The 19059-nt window shown below is 38.9% G+C and overlaps 1 long non-coding RNA gene across 2 annotated transcripts in view; it reads left to right on the plus strand.

Annotated features, from left to right (window-relative positions):
* Positions 1-19059, plus strand: part of LOC136875524 (uncharacterized) — a 60584-nt gene that overhangs the window by 34752 nt on the left and 6773 nt on the right. For both annotated transcript variants that reach the window (XR_011018406.1, XR_011018405.1), the window contains one exon: positions 3730-3859. This is a non-coding gene — a long non-coding RNA (uncharacterized lncRNA). The remainder of the gene's footprint in view (positions 1-3729; positions 3860-19059) is intronic.

Here is a 19059-nt window from a genome sequence, read left to right on the forward strand (position 1 = left end):
CATGATTATTATTATCGCTATTGCTATTAATATTACTTGTTTCATTCGTATTCAAAATTATAAGTTATGTAAATGTATACTTATCTAGTGGTTAAGTGTAAGAGAGGGCCTTGAGCCCTAACTTCGCCACCAATAAAGGCATTATCTATCTGTCTATCTACATTTCGCTTTTACATGCCACTGTAACTGTATTGAGAAAAAATCGATCTTGTTTTCCAGAGCGCAACTAAAACACAATAAGACCTGAATGCCCGTTTACATGTGGTATATTGAGTACGGTAACCGTATTCAAATATATTTCAATATTCCATGTAAACATAGTAAATATTTACGAGAATGAACGGCTTGAATACGACCCGCACCCAAGATTTAGAACCAATATTTTGGGGGAAAAAGTGTGGGTGGTATTCAGGATTATACGGTAACACAAACCTCGATGTGAGTATCGTTACAGAAGAACAAATCCTAGTCACTGTGCCAACTAGTAAAGACAAGCAAAAGCGGATCATATACAATGATGCACATGCATGTCAACGGCATGTAGTGCAGGAAAGACATGACACACATGCGCGTCAGGCAGCAGCCACTGTGATAAGAATAGAAACCCAGCTTCGAAATGGTCTGAAGATCATCTCGTGGCACAAGGAACACTCCATATGTTCCGACAGTGGTTAACTTGAAATACACAGTTAATCCTCTGTATGTCTACCAGTTTAGTCCCATTTCTTTTTATATGGCTGGGGATGAGGTGAGATGAATTTATATGGACGTTTGTACAGCCGAATGCCCTTCCTGGCATCTCCCTCAGTTGAGGAGCTAATGAAGATGAAATGAATGATGGTGAATGATATTAGGTAAGTAGGTGCAAGGAAATGACTGTGGTCTATCAATAGGAACTGTTCCGGCATTTGCCTGGTAGTGAAAATGGGAAATCATAGAAAACCATTCTCAGGTCAGCCGACGGTGGGGATTGAACTCGCGCATCTCCTGAATGCAGAGCATGGCTCCATAGCCTTAGTATGGCTACTCCTATTATCAAATATAGGTACAGAAAGCTACTTTCAATGATTTTTTATTTCATTTTGTGTCTTTGTTCGTAAAAAAAGTGAAAAAATTAGTCAAACAACAGTCATAGCAGTTGAACCCATGCTCCAGTTAAATAATATAAATAAATAATAAATATTCTACAAAGTGTGTTTCAGTATCAGAATTTGATGGCAACATTGGCCCTTGATCAATATTATGAATAAGACTTATAGTCATAGTTCAGGACTGTTATTACTTATGTCAGATCCACTCTGTCACTTGTGTGGTTGTTGCTTTCAAATGAGCTACAGAAAAAATTTACATCTTCAGAGTCACATACACTAAAATCCGACACTTCTTTCTCTGTATCATCCATTATTGACACCCTGTCAGTGTCACTAATCCGTTTTTTGCGACGCCATTTCATCCCAAAAACGCATTAATTATGCACACGGAGAAACTGCGCCACGCAATGTGTGTATTACGCAGCTGCCAGTAACGAGAGAAAAAAATATTGCAAGATACTGAGCTGATTTCCCTAATCAGTAGAGCTGAAGCAACAGCTTCTGCCATCTATGAGCATATTTGTTTTCCTCCTCGGTTGAAATCTGAATTGAATCGAGAATATGATCGATCGATATGAAGTTTCTAAACCGTTGTTATCTTAAACCTTAACTGTGTCACATACACATTATATAACATTTCTCGATGCGAATCTTGTTCCTACCATGAATTCTATAGTTTGGCTTTACAACAGTACTAGTGTGTAAAGTGTTCGCCAGATGTCGCACAACGATGCTTAAGCGATTCATAGTTTGTGTTTCAAAGGTTGCCAGTACGAATCTCAAAGATTGCCGAGGTCGACCGGTGCAGCACTAGGTTGTAAATGCATCCAGATAAAGTGTTCTGATAATAATAAAAGTTGCCCAGAATCAAACCAAAACTTCCCTCAGTGTATTCAAGTGTACCGACCATAGTAATCGACAGCTTTCTTTGATGTATTAAGTATTATTGGTAGAATTTGCAATGTACAGTAAGCTGTAGAATACAACTGCACTTATTTGAACTTATTTTATTAGTGTACTCTCGATTAATATTTGGATATTGCATCTTGCTCAGTAGTTTTAAATAATTTAAAATTCATATAATATAACAGCAATAATATCACTTCATAATACATTTTTTTGTGTGTCAAGGAAAATATATCAAAAAAGAAAGATAAAGAAATGCATAAACTAATATAAATATCTACACGAGTAATAATATTCATTGTAATTATGTCTACATCTCAGTGATAAACAGAGATCATCATTTGGAGTATGTTTACATATGCAGCGAGTCCAAGTACACTTGTGCTTGCTCTCCTCTCCAGACAGTTCAGGACTCTTTATACCTGTTTGGTGAGCGTACGAGTACACAACCAGCACAAACAAGTCAACATCTCGCGAGTGTGCGGGCACGGGATGAGTACAGAGACAGGCGAGTTGAATCTGTGCAGACATGGGTTTGAACAAGTGTGGAGAGAGGAGTATCACTCCATCTGGTGAAGTTTCGGTGGGCATGAGGAGCTGGTTTCTTATCTCTGATGGCAGTTTTCCAACATATGCTCAGCAGCAGAGAATTCAGTACTCTCAGTGGTATCTGATTCGAAATACATTTTGTAGATTACTGTTTAACCCTAGACCCTTACAGTAACATGCACATACTGTACGTCTTTCCAGCTGTTAATCTATTGCCTCGATTCACCTTTTACATTTCTTCCGTAACTGAACTATACTTGGTAAAAGGGCCATTATTTACTCTTCTCAATATCAATTGAATTTCAACACCATTTCCCTGTTATACAAGCTTCACTCTGGATCCTGATGAAGAAAGATATCCAGATGTACCATATGCAGCACTTCAATGCAGTTTATACTTGTAACCAGTTGCAGTCGTTTGCATATATTCCGAGCAGTCATCTGTATAAGGGCTCACTAAAGCTCAAGTGCAGAGCAGTTGGAATATTTGGAATGAAGTGTTTGGTTTCAAAATAAGCCAGTAATGGTATATTATCAGTCATCATGCCAGACAATATAAAACTGGAAATAGTAGACCATTGCCAGAGAGTATGGAGACTACCGGGCGAGTTGGCCGTGCGGTTAGGGGCACGCAGCTGTGAGCGTGCATCTGGGAAATAGTAGGTTCGAACCCCATTGTCAGCAGCCCTGAAGATGGTTTTCCCGTGGTTTCCCCATTTTCACACCAGGCAAATGTTGGAGCTGTACCTTAATTAAGGCCACGGCCACTTCCTTCCCACTTCTATCCCTTTCCTGTCCCATCGTCGCCATAAGACCTATCTGTGTCGGTGCAATGTAAAAGCAAATAATAATAATAATTAAAGAATGGAAACTGGAAATAATTCATCCACAATTCCAATCCTTCCTGGGTCAGACTGGTGAAATTTTGCCCGAAAAAGGGATTCTTTAACATATGGGAAAATCTTCACTCAAACATTGCCAGCTTGAGTACTGTTAGGTGGCTTATGTCAGTTGTGTTGATATGTACATCTTTTTTACTCTTTCTAAATCTACATTTTGTTTGTATACATAACAAAATGATATGACCTAATAACTCTATAATTAAAATTACTTGTGTCTTGAAAAGTTGCCTTTAATAACTTGATTGATGTGTATCTGATAGAAATATATTCTTCCCACACAGCTTTTCTGACTACTTCTGGTATCACTGAAGTATGCTGCCATGAATATGTTTTATTGCCAGTTGGTCACCTCTCGTGAAGTCAGCTTCCAAGTATATGCTTACACAACTGTTAAATGTGTTGTCCATTAAGGTAAGTGTCTTATATATTAGCCAGGAATTGTTGTAAACATATAATGATGATGATATGATGATGATGATATTATTTGGACATCTTCGATGTCTTGATGAGGGAACAAGGATTAAAGCATGCTAGAGTTATACATGACAGTTGCTGCTGTTCTCATAGTCTCAAGACCTCGAAATTTATATGGTATCTAAACGATGGAAACATAACTTCATTTAAGAAGTCCAATGTATATATATTGGCAGGGATTTGATTCATGGCCGCTTTGGTTGCAAGTTTATGACAATATCACTGGGCTGGCTTTCTCTCTCAAAGACTTTCATAGACTATAACATACCATACCTTTGTGATATTCTGTGGTGTGGATTTCATTAATATTGCTGTGTATTTCACTCCTTCCTTGACTGGATTGTTCACTTAATAATCGAAGGCTAATGTAAAATGGAAAATTGACATGCTTAGTGTAGTTTGCATTCAGTTGTACTTCATTCCAACTCTGAAGAGTTACATTTATATAATGTATAAAATTTATTATCTCATCATAGCATCATTATTTTTGGAATAACGTAAGGTGGATTTCCGTGATTAGGATAAGGAGGCATGGGCAATCTCTTTGAATTGCAGGCAGAATGCAGATATTGTTTCTTAAGAATGTAACTGATCCATGGACCAGATTGGTGTAAGAATGTAGTGTTATTCAGTAGCTCCCCAACTAATAGTAATCATCATGAGAATAGCTGAAGTGGGGGAATGGTGGCCAGCAGTCATGCTTGAAAACTGAAACTGAAATAGCTTCTGTGATCATTTAGCTGCTGCTGTGAAAGAGGAAATGAGTCTATCCAAATACCTCTCCAGTCATCAGCAGTATCGCACTGTCCGACTTGTCTTAGGGAATTCAAGTCTAATCAGCACTGATATTAAATAAAGATAGTCCTCTCCTCTGAAAACATAGTCCATTCTCTGCATATGAAACATTATGCCCAACTTTGACTGGCTATGAATTCCTTGTCCCTTTTGCTGCTGGGTTGGGTATCTCAGACAGTAGATCGCTAGCCTTCTGAGCCCAAGATAGCAGGTTGAAGATACTCAAATAAACTGGCCATATGTTAGTAGATTTATCAGCACATAAAAAACTCGTGGGACAAGATTATGACATCTCGGCATCTCCAAAAACCTTAAGAATATTTAGACTTAAAACCAGTAACATTATTCCAAATACCTGTACTTTAGTTTACTGTGATGCAGTGTGCTTTGAAACACAACAATTAATATGTTGAATTATGTAATCTCTGTTTCTTGTTTCTTTATCAACACGCTCATTGTTTTTTCAATGTTGAATCATACATCAAATTTACACTATTTTCTTATAATCCATGCTCTAAATACCATTTAGTGGAATGTGTAAACAGACCTCAATCTGCAATCACAGAAATGACAGAGTGGTGAAAAACTTGATTGTACACATTGTGTTTAAGAAATTAAATAATTATCTTGTAAAATTTGATAGCACCCAGGTTAAAGGATTCTGTAAACTCAATTGTTTACCTATTTTCTCATAATCATACATTTGGTCCTCTCAGCTGCACAAGATACTCTTTAAACACTCTCTAAACACACTGAAACTAACACAATTTGTAGCGTAGCCACTTTCATAAAACTGATGAACAAAGACCTCAAATTATTTTGTGTTTTTATTTATACCTGTTTTCGTGATGGAAAGGGAACAAAAGACGTGTAGGAAAGCCTGCCTGGTCTTCGTGGTCTGACACTGTGGTTGGTTTGATCCCATTTGTGGAAAAAAAAAAAAAAGTCACCATCAGAATGTTGGCCGGCAGGGGAGGAAAGGTGGTGGTATACAATTCGTAATCAATAATCACTAAATTGCATGCCAAAGACCGGGCTCTTTCCTACATATATTTCTTCTTCAAAGCAAATTCAAGGGTGAAGTCCAGGTTTCTATGTACAGGTGTTGCAGAATTACACTGTTTCTATGCTTCCTCCATTTTATGCCAGTTTCTGCACATAGCACAATCTTTAGAATGTCCCTTAGGGTTAGACTACATCAAGTGTGACTTCCTATTCAGTTCTTCTTTATTACTAGTTGATGGCTGTCTTCTCTTGTTGACATTTCCATTATGGACATCACCAACCAACTCTCATATGAGTAGATTCCTGTACTGCTTTTGCCTTAGTGGCTTCTGCAGTTGTGATTTCCTCTCCAAGTTTAGTAGTAAGAAGCTGTTTACCACACAGACATCCAGCAACCAAAAGAAAAGTTTATGCCACCTTTTGTCAGATTTCCTCCCAAAATTATATGTTGACGAAGATGTCCACTCCTGCCATATAATCAGTATAATCACAAATAATTTCAGGCTTCGAAATAGGATCAGTATCTTTCCTACTTTTAGATGCGTATTTCTGCATGCTGTTATTGTGCCATGTACTCAACATTGACAAATCCTCTTGTCCTTCCATGAAAGAGCAACTATTTTATCTTCATTCCTATATGCCTCAACATCATGCTTCTTCATCGTCTTCAAAGCCATTGACTTAATTTGAGTTGTCAGTCCTTTCCTGTTGGTGTTCACTGTTCCTGTTGTGTGAAAACCTAATTTCGTCTAGTATAGAATCTGCCATAGCTGTGGAAGCTAGCAATACCATTGATATTCTGAAGCATTTGTTGACATAAGTGAAGAACAGTGTTCTTGTTTTGAATGGTGGATTTGCATGTGTTAGTGCATTTGTTGTGGGAGAACCATAGTATGGAATGAATGAGCATACAACCACTGTCTTCGAGTCTGTAGCTACAAACATGTGCAGTCCCCACTTAGTGGGTATTTAGAGATCGTAATACTTGAAAATGATGCATTTTTTGAAGCCCACTGTGCTTTCATCTATAAATATATTACGCCCTGGAATATAATACTTTCTAAACTTCACTTTCAAACAGTCCACTACATAATTTGTCTCCCCTAGTTCTAGTAGTAGCAGGACTAGAAGGACACACATGAATCATCCAAAAAATGGTTAGAAAACGGTCCCTGGAAAACCCATCTTTCAAAAATGGGCATTTGTCTATAGAGTCTTCAGCAAAATAATCCTTCACATCTGGTTTAACACTAGAACCGCAGCTGGGTCAATTGTGACCCAGCTGTTATTTCTTTCTTCCCTATCTTCTGCCAAAAGTAAAATGAATATTTGTAGCATGTGTACACTCAATGAATATTATGTATTCACAACGCGTGCATCATGTTGATGTGCCATTCCTACAAATAAATTATATGCAGCGTAATGTACATCATGTGTACTGATGTCAGATGAATGGTCTCTAAATATTGAGGAGGTGCAAGCCTTTCTTGCTATACTGCACATTCGCGGTGTCATAGGAGCAGGGGCTTATAACTGGACTCATTGTCGTCAGCAAAGTGGGGCAGTCCTGTTGCCCACATATTCCTTATTTGCATGGTTAATATTCTACACCAGAATATATTATGAATATTAAATTTTTTTAAAAAATCCAGCACAGGCACTGGTATATTCATTGGCTGTTTACACTTGCTACAAATAGGGTTTTTTTTTAGAGTATAGAGAATAAAGTACTAACAGCTGGGTCAAAAATGACCCAGCCGCGGTTCTGGTGTTAAGATTCATGCCCATATGGAGTATCACATGGTAGCATTCTAGGATGGTAGCACAGGATATAAAATACTACTTGGTGGGAGGTATGAATGTTACCTAAAAATACTTGTAGAGGAGATGTATGTACATCACCAGTGCTAACCCCACCTTCCCACCCCCAAAAGAAACTTATTTTTATAACCAAACACAGAGAAATTTTCCACTATTACCATAAATATCTACTGAACACTCACTACCATTGGTTGGTGGGAGGTATGAATGTTACCTAAAAATACTTGTAGAGGAGATGTGTTTACATCATCAGTGCTAACCCCACCTTCCCACCCCCAAAAGAAACTTATTTTTGTATCCAAACACAGAGAAATTTTCCACTATTACCATAAATATCCACTCACTACCATTGGTTGCATTTCATAAACATGGTTCCCCTCCCATAATTCAGGATAGTTAGACATAATAGCCAACTTTGTGTCTCTATTGGATCCGAAGAAAACGGTCATAATCTCAAATGCGTCGCAGGCGCCAACAGTGTGGGCCAATGGCTGACGTGAAACAGAGTCTCTCCCACTATGCGGGGGCTGACTCTCATCTCCCAGACGTACGCAAACCAATGAAGGAAACAACAAACCTACATTTCCTTCAGCAGTTGTTAGCACCTAACGAATCTCCCTATTGGCACTCTGGTGAACTAACAACAAAGGAGCATCACTCTGTGCCGAGCCTCCACCTCTGCTCTCCTGTGCCCCTGTCCTAGAATTTTATTGTATCTCACCAAGAAAAGCCCTCATTTCTGCGAGTATGACATCAGTCCAAGTAGCCCACATGCTACTCTCCCTCAGGGGTGTGTTCATTTTTTTCTCTGGCATAACATTTAATCTCATGAACAGTTTGTTGTAATAATTCTTCCGTAAAAAAAAAAAGCTTGAAAAATTCAATGGGAGTAAATGTTTTCTTACCTATTAAAGGTGAGAATCCACTAATAAGAATGTGTAGTTTCTTCACAATCAGGGCGATAACTCTCTGACCATGTCTGATTCACTGCCATTTGCATTGCCATTCTTGCTTTCAACTACATCCACTTTGCTAGAACTTTCATTTTCACTCTCAGAAACATTAAACTCACTGTCCATGACAGACATAATTCATCATCGCTCTTAGCAGTTTTATCCAAATATCTAGTTATACCAGTGAACTAACGCTATCCTACAGCGCGCTGCCATATTCACAGCTAAAAAAACAAATCCAAACCCCATGGCACAACAGTCCCAAAAGGCCATGGCCTACCAAGTGACTGCTGATCAGCCCGAAGGCCTGCAGATTATGAGGTGTAATGTGGTCAGCATGACGAATCCTCTCGGCAGTTATTCTTGGCTTTCTAGACCGGGGCCGCCATCTCACTGTCAGATAGTTCCTCACTTGCAATCACGTAGGCTCAGTGGACCTTGAACCAGCTCTCAAATCCAGGTAAAAATCCATGACCTGACCGGGAGATGAACACGTGGCCTCCGGGTAAAAGGCAGGCATCTTTGGAGCTAGCTTTTTCACAGTTGACTAACGTAAATAACAACTCGTTCTTTACTTACCTGTAAAACTCACAAAACAAAGTTAAAATACATGTAGAAGGCTGTGACATTGCTAGAAGTTCTATATGATAACCACATATGGCAGCAACACACATAATAGCTTTGCATGTGAAATATCGTTACTACGGAAACATGTGGCAGGTATATCCCAACAGGACAGAAAACGACGATGTCAGAAAATGCCTGACAGTCGCCCGTTGAGGGTTAATGTATGATATTGATTAGATCAGTTAGAAGATAGAGTCAGACAAATGCATATATTCACAGCATGGAAGAAAATGGCAGTATGTGGGTACTAAATGGAGCATTGAAGGCTCTGATGCTGTTGACTGGAGGGAAGGAGGATTTTACCCCATATTTCTATTGTTTTGTGCATAAATCTTTCATCTCCATCTAACTTGCTATCTATTTTTTTTTAATTGTGCTATAATTCAGAATTACCTTGTTTAATTTCTAGAATGCCCATACCTGCTTATTCATTTTGCATGTAACAGAAACCTCTGTTTTATTTGGTTTCATAAGTCTTTACCAATAGCTGACTTGAAGTAGACATTTAAAAAAATAATTATTTCATTACTGTAGTCTACCACGTTACATACTGTACATAGAATTCAAATGAAACAAGCGTAAAGCTTTTTAATGCAATGTTAATCAAGGAGAAAAATAGTGGTAGCAGTGGCTTCATGTGGGTTGGAAAAAGATGCATTGCTTTCTGGTGGCTACATGTTCTTTTATAATCATTATTTATGCAGTGTAATGTAATATTCCATTCTAGATTCTTTTACTTGTTTGATATTTCAAACCTCTCTTTGTAGGAATTAATTATGACTCGCTTTTATATCTAAAAATAAAATGTTTCCTTGTTCAACTAGTCAACACATGCAACATTATCTGCACAGTTTAATCCAGTAGTTTGTAATAATAACTTACATGTATCACTATCAGTTGTACAGATCCATCTTCTAGGTTAGCCAAGAATGGAAAATTAACCTACTTCTCTAGGCATACTCAATTCCAGGCTGTCAGATTTGGCTCAAAATTATGGCTGAGCCAGGAATCAAACCCTTTCCAACTGGGTGAAAAACTGTTGTACTATCTAAGAACCAGCCATAAATACAAATTATTTTGAACAAAAGTGAACTTCTGCCTACCACAGTGGTGTTTGAAAATTGACTTCTTCTGAACATACAGTCAAAAGTTTCGAGACATATACAGTGAAAAATATATTTGGACCGCTTTCATTGTGCTCTGTATAATACTGTATTTGCAAAGTTTAAGAATTTATTTCAGCATCATTTGATGCTAACAAAGTCATCTTTATACATAGAATGAATCATTGTATTTCTAATAATGTACTGTATCACTAAAACTTGCCTCATTAATGCATAAATGCAGAGGGAAAATAATGACTGTATATTCATCCCATATCTCTATCAGCTATCCTCAACATCAGGCAAAATTATCAGATGGCATACTACTCAAAAAAGAAATTTGGTCACTTTTTGTATATTCATACCTCCTTCATATGCATCCGATATTGAAATGAAAATAGGCATGCAGTTACGAGGGCTATGCCGAAAGTTTTTAGCAGAGTGTGAGAAAAAAATTTTATTTGCGAAACAACAATTACAACTTTTAAAAATACTCTCCATTAGCACGTATACATTTTTCCATTCTCTGAAACACTTAGAAAACGTTTCAGTCCAAGCTTCTTTCGGGGTGTCACTTAGTGCCCTCTTGTACGCTGCAATGGCCTCTTCATCTGACGAAGAACGCTACTCACGTATTTTTTTCCTTGGTCTAAGGGAACAAAAAGAAGTCACATGGGGCCAGGTCAGGTGAATAGGGGGGATGAGGTAACACTTTCACTTATTCCCTTTCCAAAAAGTCCATTGTTCTGGCAGCCCTGTGTGCAGATGCATTGTCGTGATGCAACAGAAGGTGCCACTCTTGGACTTTGGGTGCTGTGACCTCCAAGTGGTGAGGACTTTGGGAAGACAGTCATTCACATACCATTCAGCATTGACTGTACGACATGTGTCCAAGGTCACAGAGGTGAGATGCCCCTTTTCGTAAAAAAAAAGTTGCCACCATCTTCTTCCCGGAGCTCCGATTTCGTCGAACTTTTGTGGGTGGTTCCTCCCCTGGAAAGCACCACACAGAAGACTGTCTCTTCGTTTCAGGGTCATAACGGTAGACCCATGTTTCATCACCTGTGACGATATTGTAGGTGTCTTCGGACTGCCCTCCATTGAATTCTTCTAGCATGAAATGACACCAGTCCACTCTCTCCTCCTTTTGGCTTTCTGTCAGGGAATGTGGCACCCAACGGGCACATCTCTTGGTAAGGCCTAAATAATCGTGAGCGATGGTCTGTGCTGCTCTTGACCCAATATTTAAGGTCCCTTCAATGTCATAAAATTTAAGATGTGGATCTGCTTTGATCATTTCCCTCACAGCATCAATGTTTTCTTGAGTCACAGCTGTTGCTGAGCGACCGGGACGAGGTTCATCTTCAATTGACTCCCGACCCCTTGAAAACTCGCAAAACCAATTTCCAAATGTGGCTCTAAAAGGGGCAGCCTCACCAAAAATGCGCAGCAAAGAAGAATGGCATTCTTTGGCACTTAATTTCTTTTTATAATCATAAAAAATCATTGCTTGAAAATCGCAGCGCGACAGATCCATGTTGCAACGTGTCTGACTCAGCACTGCCTGTGCTTTCTTCCCTCACTGTGGAGGAACTACCGCTAGGAGGGGTTGCACGCGCATGTTCCAAGGTCGAAAAACATCGCTCTTTCAAATAAAAATAATCCCATTGTCCTCAGAATTATGGTTTACGCACTGCTAAAAACTTTCGGCATATCCTTCGTAAAACAAACCTTCTTTGCAACAATTAAGAATTGAAATGAAAAGTGTTATTTGGACGCTGAGTACACAAAGTCATTGCACAACATGTCATAAGCAATATAGTTCTTGGTCATACACCGAAATGGCTATGTGGTAATTAAGTGTCATCATACAAAGTTTTGCCACCCTATGCATGGATAACTGCTTCACAACGCCTTCTAATACTTTTTTCCCCCCTCAGAAAACGAAAAGGAAAAATCTCATACTTCTGACAAGGCACTGCACATTCCGTTGAGGTAGACATCCCCATTCTTCCAAAGAGAGCATCTTCAAGGGCTTTTAGTGTGGGTGGGCTAGTTGGGAGGTGGATTTCCACTTGGATGCATTATTCTAGTTTGTCCCAGACCTGTTTGATCAGATTCAAGTCAAGATATCAGGATGGCCGCTCCATTCGTTGCACTTGGTACTCTTGCAGTAATTTCCAATTGACATTGGCATCGTGTGCTCTAGCATTATCATGCATGAATAATGTGTTTACTCCAAGTTGCCTTATGTAAGGAATCACACGTGACATGAAGATCTCGCCTGTGTACCGTTGAGAAGTTAATGATCAGGAGATCCTTTTTTTTTTTTCTTTTGTCAAGACTTGTGCCTGCCTACACCATAACAGATCCACCTCCTTAAGCAATTGTAGATTGTACACTGTCAGATGAAATCACTCCCCATGTCTTCTCCAGACTACCTGACAATCATCTGAATGATACAAAGTAAACTGGGATTCATTCCGGAACAGCACAGGATACCAGTGTCTTAGCTGGCTGCCAGTCCAGAAGACCTCTAGCAAACTGCAATCTCTTGCCATGATGTTCTCTGTCCAGAATGGGACATTGGGATCTTAAATTGGTCTGTTGAAGTGTGTTTCTGACTGTTGGTCACTAACTCCTTCTCCAGAAGCCTGCTGTAGGTCTATCTATAGTGCTCCTGCCCTGGGTTGTTTGCCTTTGTCAACCTATGCCAGGGCTCTAGGAAACACTTCCAGTCTCCTGGAAACGTTTCCACAGCTACGAAATTGCATTCTGATCAACCCCTAGTATTCTAGCAACATGCAAGTAACCTTCTTGAAGCAGTAAATGCAACGAGTGGCTTCCTTCAACGACAGCTGCTCCCCTTGTTGCCTACCTCAGTCTGCACGATCAGCCATGACTTGTAAACACTACACTCCACACAGTCCAACCTTTGTACACACTTTGATTTGAGGCACTCGTACCTTTCAACTGATACTGACACCTTCCAAACATCCCGGTGGCAGTGTAGCTCTCTGTTACAAAAACTGGGTATGTTATTGCTGCAACAATCCAATCCCCATCCCACTATGCATTTGTACAATGTAGTTAGCAACATCCAAAGACTTGACCAGATTTCTTTTTTGAGCAGTTTATTTTCAATAAAGATTAAATACTGTAGTTCAGCTTGTAGCAAGTAATATTCTCAGTAGCAGTGACAAAATCTCCATTGTCATGAGGTTGTATCTTAACATCTTTTAAATTCATTTTTAAGGAATTTATTTTCTAGAAGTACTGTGTTTGTGTTTGAGTCATCAGTCCATAGACTGGTTTGATGCAGCTCTCCATGCCACCCTATCCTGTGCTAACCTTTTCATTTCTATGTAACTATTGCATCCTACATCTGCTCTAATCTGCGTGTCATATTCATACCTTGGTCTACCCCTACCATTCTTACCACCTACACTTCCTTCAAAAACCAACTGAACAAGTCCTGGGTGTCTTAAAATGTGTCCTATCATTCTATCTCTTCTTCTCATCAAATTTAGCCAAATTGATCTCCTCTCACCAATTAGATTCAGTATCTCTTCATTCGTGATTCGATCTATCCATCTCACCTTCAACATTCTTCTGTAACACCACATTTCAAAAGCTTCTATTCTCTTTCTTTCTGAGCTAGTTATCGTCCATGTTTCACTTCCATACAATGCCACGCTCCACACGAAAGTCTTCAAAAACATCTTTCGGATTCCGATATCGATGTTTGAAGTGAGCAAATTTCTTTTCTTAAGAAAGCTATTCCTTGCTTGTGCTAGTCTGCATTTTATGTCCTCCTTACTTCTGCCATCGTTGGTTATTTTACCACCCAAGTAACAATATTCATCTACTTCCTTTAAGACTTCATTTCCTAATCTAATGTTTCCTACATCACCTGCCTTCATTCGACTGCACTCCATTACTTTTGTTTTGGACTTATTTATTTTCATCTGGTACTCCTTACCCAAGACTTCATCCATACCATTCAGCAACTTCTCGAGATCTTCTGCAGTCTCAGATAAAATAACAATATCGTCGGCAAATCTCAAGGTTTTGATTTCCTCTCCTTGGATTGTGATTCGCTTTCCAAATTTCTCTTTGATTTCCTTTACTGCCTGTTCTATGTAAACATTGAAAAGGAGAGGGGACAAAGTGCAGCCTTGCCTCATTCCTTTCTGGATTGCTGCTTCTTTTTCACAGCCCTCGATTCTTATCACTGCAGACTGATTTTTATACAGATTGTAGATAATTCTTCGTTCTCGGTATCTGATCCCTGTCATCTTCAAAATCATAAATAGCTTGGTCCAATCAACATTATCGAATGCCTTTTCTAGATCTACGAATGCCATGTACGTGGGCTTGTCCTTCTTGATTAGATCCTCTAAGATCAGACGTAAAGTCAGGATTGCTCCACGTGTTCCTACATTTCTTCTGAAGCCAAATTGATCTTCTCCCAACTCAGCTTCAACTTGTTTTTCCATTCTTCTGTAAATAATACGTGTTAAAATTTTGCAGGCATGACATACTAAACTGATGGTGCGGTAGTTTTCACACCTGTCAGCACCGGCTTTCTTGGGAGTAGGTATAACAACATTCTGCCGAAAATCGGATGGGACCTAGAAGTACTACTGAGTATAATTTGGTCCAAGAAATACAATCACTAAAAATAAATATATTGGGATTGAGTGAAACGAGATAGCCTAACTCAGGGGAGCTCTTCATCATTCGAATGAAAGTGTATTACTCCAATAACAGTGATAACTTATCACTAGAATGGAGTTGCTGTAATCATTGACAAGCTTCATGATCACTAACTTCTTCTCCAAAAGCTGCTGTAGGTCCATCTATAGTGCTCCTGCCTTTGGCAACCTATGCCAAAGATTTTACTTTGCATCTCCTTTTTACAGTTAAATTCTATATAGAGTACCAGTCTAATCGTAGACTGAAGGGAAAATTATACTTTGCACAACACTATCGGTATTTTATAAAAGCTTCTCATATTATTTGCTCTTCAGCTGCAAACACTGAGAGTAAAACTTACATAATTCAAGCCTATGCCTCAACTGCTGATAAGAGTGAAGAAGAACTGCAACAGTTCTATAATAAAATTGAACAAGCATCACATACTACAAAATCCAGGGATATCACAATCATCCTGGGTAATTTTAATGCAAAACTTGGGAAAGGACATGAGGGTGACTTTATAGGAGATTTTGGACTGGAAATACAGAATGGAAGAGGAGAAACTATGGCATAGTACAGTCAAGAAAATGAGCTAATAGTTGTTCTAAATGAAATTTATTTTCTGTTGGAATTCCATTAAGACAGCAAAAATCTATCCTGGAGCAAATGTGTAATGAGATCCCAATACACTAGTTGCAAGACTTGAAATGGAACTGAAGAATATACTCCGTAAACAGCATCAGGAAAGGATACTTAACTTTCAGTTACAAGACCCAACAATCAAAGAACAACTTGCAGAACGAATTAATGAAATACTTGATAAAATCGAGAGAGATTGCCCATTGATGTCAATGATAAATGGAAATCCTTCAAGGCCATACTTCTGCATACAAGTCAAGAGATGTACAGTGAGTTACAGAGTCATGATTGACTGATAAAATACTGCAATTAATGGAGAAGAGAAGACGGTGTAAGAAACCTAGACGAATATGCTAAGATAGGAAGGAAGATTTGAATGGCAAAGGAGAAATTGTATTCAGAAAGGAAGGTTGAAGAATATCAAAATATCAAAAAATGAGTATTAAAAAATCAAGAACTGGTTGATATTCATTCCATAAAGGGGAATATATTGCTTGACAAAAATGACATCATCATACCTCATAACTCGAGGAAGACTAGAAATGGAAAGAATATATTAAAGAGGTTTTCAAAGATGAGAGGCAAGACCAGCAAGCAAATGAAGATATGGGTGATGAATATGGTCTGGATATAACAAAGGAAGTTGTATGCCAGTGATGAACAAATGTGGCTTTGAGAGCAGAGCTAAATGTGGGTCTCGCCAACAACTTGGAGCTGACCGCGTCAGGCTTCCTATCTCATCACTGAGTCACCGGCTGTGTTACATGATAGAGACATTTAAACAGAAGTTCAGCAAATGTTGCTAGTTTTGATTCGGATTTTACTATCTTTGCATCTCTTTTTACAGTTAAATTCTATATGGAGTACCAGTCTAATCGTAAGCTGAAGGGAAAAATTTTACTTTGCACAACACTATCGGTTCAACCTGACAGTTCAATTAATAAGCATGTTTGGGATAACATACACTCATGTTCATAAAAACTAGAACACCCTTGAAAGACTAGAGATAGGAAGTTCATACTCTGAGGACATGTGCATTAGTATGTTCTGAAGAAATGATTAGCATTTGAACCATGTCGGCCCTCAGGTTCAAGGTCCACATCAATATCTCGGTGCACCACCACTGACTGGTAAAATGTGCCTGCAGCTCTCGTCGTCGCTATAAACCGAAGGTAATGGATCAGTGTGACTTGAGCAGACATGCAGGTTGCCTTGCAGATGTATGCAAGAACCGTACCATCAGATGAGCGAGTTTGAAAGAGGGCGCATTATTGGTATGAGAGCACGTGATGCATCCATCTGGGAAATTGCTGCTCGTGTGGGATGAAGTGTGTCGGCAGTGCAATGGGTGTGTACAGAATGATTCACAAAAGGCCGTAGAACACGACGAGATGGGTCTGTAAGTATAAGAAATAAATTGACAGGAGAGTCCACCTCTTCAATACAATATATCAAGTAAATAATGTTACATCAGTCTTGGGACTAGTTTCAACCGCTTAGTGGCCATCTTCAGCCAAATAAAAATTAAACAGATCATGTCATAACTTTAACATATGTATACAAGACAAAGACAATGTTTCAGGAATAATGATAACATTAACACGTTGAGTGCTAAGCGACCCCATTTGGGTACGTGAGGCCAGTCAAGTTTTTGAACTTCATATCCTCATATCGGGTCGTACGTCAAGAGTGCTTTGTAGGATGACAAAGTCATTGTCTATCTCGCACACGGATTGTTTATGTATGTGTGCAGTGCTGTGAGTTTCCCTTCTTTAAGTCGCTATGAGTAAATCAAGCAGTAGAAGACTTAGTGCAGATAGTCTGGATGATATATTGAACTAGTCGGACAATGATGATGTAGACGAAGTATACAGTTACAGTGATTTTGAACCCAGTATAGAGCAGATAGCGATTTTGCACGTTCATCCACATTGATGAATTACAATCTTCAGCATACACTTCCCCACTATATTCCGGGTTTCCAAGAATCCAGTGCCTGTTAGTCAACAGGACACATGCTGAACCTAGGTGACTGAAATGCTAATTGTTTCTGCAGAATATACTAATGAACATGTCCTGTGAGTATGAATTTCTTATCTCTAGTCTTTCAAGGTGTTCTGTTTTTTATGAACATAAGTATACTTACATGGCAGTGCATTTTCTTTAATGAAGTTTACCAAGTTCCAATTAAGAATGAATTTATTTGATGCACACTTAAAGCATTGGTTCGCCTAATGTGTGCTAACAGTTTGACTCCCAATGTTAGAAAGTCAGTGAGTGACTACACTCTGCATTGTCCCACGGCTTAAAAAGACAAACGCTCGTCATTGCAGTATCTAATGAGTCACACACTGAAAATATTCTTAAAAATTCTCCCATCAGCATATCTTCAGAAAATTAGAACAGGATATGAGTGAAACGCAGTTTGGATTCAGAAAGGAGCTAGAAAGAAGAAAAGTGTTGTTCGCCCATAATGTGCTAGTACAGAGATGCTTGGAAGTCAGCCAACCAGTGTTTGACAACATTTGTCATGACTACCCCATACAACTGCTTAGAAACAATAATTTTGAGATGAAGAACATTTGAATCACCAGCAACTTCCATTACAATCAGAGTATTGTAATTAAGGGAGGGAGAAATTTCTCTGATGAGGGTAGAAATAAAGCAAGGTGTGAGACAGGGTTGTGTCCTTTCCCCTTGTTATTATTTAACCTATTTGAGTAGTTCTGCAGGAAGAAATGGCAGGTATCAAAGTTAACAGTAAGCCAGTTAACAACTTAAGGACCGGGGGAGTTGGCCGTACAGTTAGGGGTGCGCAGCTGTGAGCTGCATCTGGGAGATAGTGGATTCGAACTCCACTGTCGGCAGCCCTGAAGATGGTTTTCCGTGGTTTCCCATTTTCACACCAGGCAAATGCTGGGGCTGTACCTTAATTAAGGCCACGGCTGCTTCCTTCCCACTCCTAGCCCTTTCCTATCCCATCGTTGCCATAAGACCTATCTGTATCGATACAACGTAAAACCAATAGCAAAAAAAAACCTTAAGGTATTTAGGTGACACAATACTGTCGGCAGAATGTTTGGAAGGTTAACAACAATACCAATATAGTTGGTCCGTTATTGGACATTAACAACAAGCAAACAACTGAGTCATGGAAGGTAGTGAGCATTGTGGCTTAACACTTAATGTCTGGAGGACATATTATATAGTAATATCTCAAACACTACCCCAAGATAACTTAATGATCAATGGGGAAACAGTACAGAAAGTATCAAAATACAAGTATTTAGGAACAAATTGTGAATGAGGACAACTGAACTGATGAAATAAAGTCTAGACTATGCCAACCAAGAACTGTGTTCAATAAAATGAAGAAAATGCTCTTCAATAAGGACCTTAGCCTAAATCTGAAAACCAGACTTGAAATGTTACATCCTCTTGATCTTATTCTATGAAGTGGAAACATGGACTCTGAAGGACAGGAAAATGTGTG

This window comes from Anabrus simplex, chromosome 6 (assembly GCF_040414725.1).
Source record: "Anabrus simplex isolate iqAnaSimp1 chromosome 6, ASM4041472v1, whole genome shotgun sequence".
Taxonomy (NCBI): domain Eukaryota; kingdom Metazoa; phylum Arthropoda; class Insecta; order Orthoptera; family Tettigoniidae; genus Anabrus; species Anabrus simplex.